Genomic DNA, 5,588 nt, shown 5'->3' on the forward strand with positions numbered 1-5,588 from the left:
AAAATGAAAGCGTGTAGAACTCAGATCCACTTTCTCGTCGATTCGTAAACTTCGGATCTGATCTTCCTTTCGTCTCCGGGTGACTGAGAGAGAATTTAGGCCTCGTGTGCATCCAATTTGGTCAACAATAAGGTAAAAAGCGGATTGATTAAATGGGCTTGAAGTTCCATTATCGTTAGGTCGAAGATCTTTACTAGGTTTAGTGCACTTTTGTAGTTGTGAATGTTGCCGTAATCGAATGTCTTTCTCATTCGACATTCTCTCTTACCAAGCACTCATACTCGCCAGGGTTGAGGAGACAGTCCGTGGGCTAATTGGGTTTGGAGACTGCGTATACGCGAAAAGAGCTCACTTTCGACTTTCTCCTCGATGTTTTATGCCCGATTCTNTGAGTTTGGCCTGGAGAATACGTTTAGGTTGAAAAAGAAATGGTTGGATGCGGACTGTGAATAAGGGTTGGGCCATGGAAGGTTTGTTTTTTTTTTTACCACATATGGACTTTGGGCTAGTGAGTCTTAAATTTGGGTTCGTTTGAAAAATTTTGGTTCATTTTTTAGTTCAAACTAACCCAAATTAAACCTCTTAGTTCCTTCTTCCTTGCACGACTCACTCTTAATTAAACCCAAATTAAGCATACCAGGTAGGGAAACAAAGGCTGCTCGATCTCCTGTAAGGTCAACCCTCAACGACGAGCTCACCATGCAATGCTATAAGTCCGATAGAAGTCCAAGGTTTCGTCTACTACAGACCAGGAAGCTCTTGGAGGAGCTAACATGAAATGAGAAATACATTCGATTATGGAAACTAATAGATAGCAAACTTTTTGGTAGAAACTGAATGATCCCTTGGCTCAGGCAAGAAAAGGAAAAGGTAGTCGTACTCCTACCTTTTCCGTAGGACAATAGAAAAGTTTGAGCTGAAAGATTGAATCACACCTGGTAAAAAAGGCGGGCTTAGCAGGTTTCTCCAAACGTATAAACAAAAAGAGGAAGTAACTGTTCCTAAAGAGGATACCGATACGCATACATTCTCGCATGGAAGAACCTAGCTGAACCGGATCAAAGGTCCTAACCTAGTTCGACTAACCTTCTTTGGTTGGCCCTCACCCCTTGTAACAAGGTCAACCCGTACGTGCTTTTTCCTTTCGTTTACCGAGATAGCTTACCAGCTCTTTCGGCTCATAGCAGCAGTATGAAAAGCGGAATCCTCATCTTGAGTCGAGTCCGCATTGCCATACGAATCGACATCGGCCGAACCAAAAGCTCCTATTTTTTCTTTAACGAAAGTAGATCTAACAGTTTCGATAAAACCAACCTCTTTTAAAGAAGGAGTTGCTCTGCCTTGATCACCGTGGACATATGCAGCTCCCGCTTTACCTTTTCCTACCGTGAAAAGAAAAGTTCCCTCACGATAGGCCCTCCCAGCTCCCGAACGTCTTTCTATCAATTGAGAGAGGTATAGAATAGTACACCAAACGAACAAGACAAGAATGGACTCATAAGATGGGCGGTCAGGGAAGTGATTTCATTTGTGTTATCCGCCAAGGAAATGATCAAGGAATTCTCTATACACGGCTGAGAGATGACCGTATTGTTGCACATCCTGAATAAAGTACCGTAGGCAAGCGAAGCTTTTGAAAATGAAAGCGTGTAGAACTCAGATCCACTTTCTCGTCGATTCGTAAACTTCGGATCTGATCTTCCTTTCGTCTCCGGGTGACTGAGAGAGAATTTAGGCCTGGTGTGCATCCAATTTGGTCAACAATAAGGTAAAAAGCGGATTGATTAAATGGGCTTGAAGTTCCATTATCGTTAGGTCGAAGATCTTTACTAGGTTTAGTGCACTTTTGTAGTTGTGAATGTTGCCGTAATCGAATGTCTTTCTCATTCGACATTCTCTCTTACCAAGCACTCATACTCGCCAGGGTTGAGGAGACAGTCCGTGGGCTAATTGGGTTTGGAGACTGCGTATACGCGAAAAGAGCTCACTTTCGACTTTCTCCTCGATGTTTTATGCCCGATTCTTGTTCAGGAAAGGGTCTGATTTCTTTCATTGGAGCACATTGATGCTGAAGGAGTCTTCGAAACTGGTAGAGAGGCTATGATGACTTCAGGCTATTAAAATAGCATGACTGATACAACAAAGAAAGGGTTTCTAAGTCACACTAGTGGAATAGCTTTTTCATAATAATTATCTCGATATATGATACCAAAAACCTGTCTAAGACTGATAAGGTAAGAGGTTTCAAAAGACAAAAGAATGACAATTCTATGTGTGATAGAAAAGAAGATCTTCTTTTTTTTTTAGTGTGCGCGGTTCGCCTTTCTTCCTGACCACGGATAGGCTATGGGGCTTTGCACTTCGGACCTTTAGAATACCACATTAAGGTGACAGGATTCGAACATATGGCTACTGAAACTTCTTCATCGGTTATTTGGGCGCATCTTTCTTAAAAGGATTGTGATGACAGATGACCTATGTGACGACAACGGACAACATGCCTGCCTTCCTGACCACGGATAGACTACGGGGCTTTGCACTTCGGCCCCTGAGAATACCACATCAAGGTGACAGGATTCGAACATATGGCTATTTGGGCGCATCTTCCTTAAATTGACTTTTTGAACAATTTGTGTAATAATGCTGTTTTTGACTTTTTGAAGTCTGGCTCGAGACAATGAAAAGTTCCTAGAAAGAACTGAACAAAAGTTCCTAAAGAATACAATTGCACAATTTGTTTTGACTTTTTGAAGTCCGAGACTTCTGTCAAGAATATGTTTCATTCTCTATTCTCATCTTCTTGGTTCAATGTTTAAAAACCACATTTTAAATCATATTATCTTGATCGAACTTGAGACCTCTCAAGGTCAAAACGATTATCATACCACTTAGACCAAATGCCTTTGTAATAGATCTATAATTCTTAGTTGCTAGTCTATATATGAAATTTATATAGACCAAATGCCCTTATTATGAAATATATATTAAGTTGTTTATGGAATGTATCATTATTTAATTTATTTTCTTTGTTAATGAAATTCATGAGCAATTATTATTATATCTTTTAGATCTAGACCGCTGTTAAATTATTTACATAGGGTTTGCCATAATTACTGTAGAGAGAAGAAAAAAAAAATAGAAATTATTTTATTTACATAGGGTTTGCGATAGAAGTTATTTTCTAGTGTAAGTTTTAGTTTGATAGTTCCATTTGAGACATATATCGTGGAGTAAACAAGTCAATGATATTAAGAGCATTATCATTAAATGGATAATACACTAGGTTGCTGCTTAATTGCTTTCTCTGAGGCTCATCTTTTGAGAAATGAACATAGGGGCACATTCCGAGAATTAAACTCAGGACCTCTCGCACCCTAAGCGAGAATCATACCACTAGACCAAATGCCCTTTCTAAAAAAAATGCAACATTTTTAACTCCTACTCAATATATTTTTTTCTCTCAAGTTTGAAATCTATTTTCTTGAGCGGTTGTTGGACTATAAAACAAAAAGTTGATGGTCTAGTATTTTACTTGTAAGTAAGGCATGTAATATTGAATTGTTCTAATATGCAAGTGTTATCAAATAAATTACAACCCAACAAATGAATCAAACTAATCAGTTTGGGTTGGGTTGGATTTATTCGGCTCAGTTCATCAGTTTGTTTGATTTAATTCTTCTATTTTGCTTCGTATGACAAGAAAATGAAGTTGTATTGAATGTACCATAGTTTGATTTATGACAAACTCATATGAAATATAATTGCATTAATAGTACTAAGAGTTGGAGTCTATAAACATTTCATGAACTTAAGTGCAACTTATGCTTCATTAAAAACGAGATAAACTTTAGTTAAGTAACTGGAACTTTAAATTACTTCATGTGGAGCTTCAATTACTTTATGTTAGCTACTATCTTTAGGATTTACTAATTGGACACGAGTTCTTGGATTTAAGGGATTGTTTTATGTAATTTTAAACTACAACTTATGTTTTCAAATTTTTATGTCATAATTTAGGTAGTGGTTGTATATTATGGATGAACACTAGAGTTTTTATCCCATTCACCACAACTACTCTAGTTTTTGTTTGAAGGCTATAATTGTAATCTATGTTGTATGGCAATAAAATTTGTTTAGATGAAATTTTAGTTAAAGTTGCATATTTTACTTCTTGCGAGTAAAAAATTTGTTTCTTAACATAATATGAATTTAGTTACAGAGTTATTAGGAGTAAGATGGAGAAAGAAATTTTCTTTAAAATAATAAACAGACCCAAGTTCATCTTTGTTGTTGTCTAATTGTGATTTTGTAAAAAACTTAACTAACATGAAATATCAAGGTAAATCAAGAATATATCCTACACGTCATTCAAGATGACAATAAAATGGAGTTAAATTGAACTCAGTTTTAGTTTCATGTTTAGTAGGTTCAAGATGAAGCATAATTGTATTAATGATATTAAAGAGAAATTTGGGTTTTATTAGAAGAGACCAACTTCATTTAAGGTACTAGGAGTTTAAACTACTTCCATTGTAATTTCAATCACTCCACAATGATTACAAATTTAGGGTTGGCTAATTGGACATCAATTATCAACTTTAGGTTATAATTTAGGTAGTAGCCATTATAATATTAATGAGCATAAGAGTTACAATTCTTCCATGGACCATATGTGTTATAGTTAAATGAATATATATATATATATATATTATGTATGTCGAGGTTTGGGTAAAGCACAAAGTAGTAAGGAACACCATTGTCAACTCTAGAGCCACCCACAACTCATGATGGAGACCAATGCAAAATATTTTAACATCCTTTGGCATCAAGATACAGGAAAGATGAACGCCGTCAAATTGGAAGCTTTACCTGTCTTAAGAGTCACAATGAGAACTCTAATCAAGCTGGAGCCTTGGACTAGGCAAAATTTTTAGTGATAGTTGAAATGGATGACTTCGACATCGTGTCAGGAATGAAGGCCCTGCTGAAACACAAAGTCAGTTATATGCCCCTAGCAAAATGTCTAGTAGTAATGGAGTCTAACTCGACGATCATTCAGAAAAACATCCATCAACCAAGAGGGTTGAAAATGATGTCAATACTACAGTTGAGAAAGAATCATAGCCATGATGAATCTACGCTTGCTGCTATTGTTGTAATTGAAAAGGGGAGCTCGAGTGAGCCAACCTCAACAGAAACCTTGTTGCCACTACATGAACACCACGACGTAAAACAAGGTCAGATAATGGATTTATCCCCACCAGGAGAGACAAAAACAAGGTCAGATACTTAAGAAGGGAGACAGAAACAAACCACTGAAGCAACACGTGTTCACACAGAAATATCATCTAGACGGATGAAGAGAAGGGTCAGTCGGAAGCGTCAACCACAATAATTTCAAGAAAAATAAAGAGTTCATATAAGTTAAGTTCAAATAACTTCGAGTTCAAAACAACAAGAGCCAAAGATTGGTGTGAAAATACTATGGACTAGTTAAAATTATCCATAAGATTACGAAGACATCATATAGAATCCAATTGCTCTTATGGATACGGACTAACCTTGTTGTCCGCGTTAGTAACTTGAAA

The sequence above is a fragment of the Cucurbita moschata genome, unplaced genomic scaffold, assembly GCF_002738365.1.
Source record: "Cucurbita moschata cultivar Rifu unplaced genomic scaffold, Cmos_1.0 Cmo_Scf00118, whole genome shotgun sequence".
Classification (NCBI taxonomy): domain Eukaryota; kingdom Viridiplantae; phylum Streptophyta; class Magnoliopsida; order Cucurbitales; family Cucurbitaceae; genus Cucurbita; species Cucurbita moschata.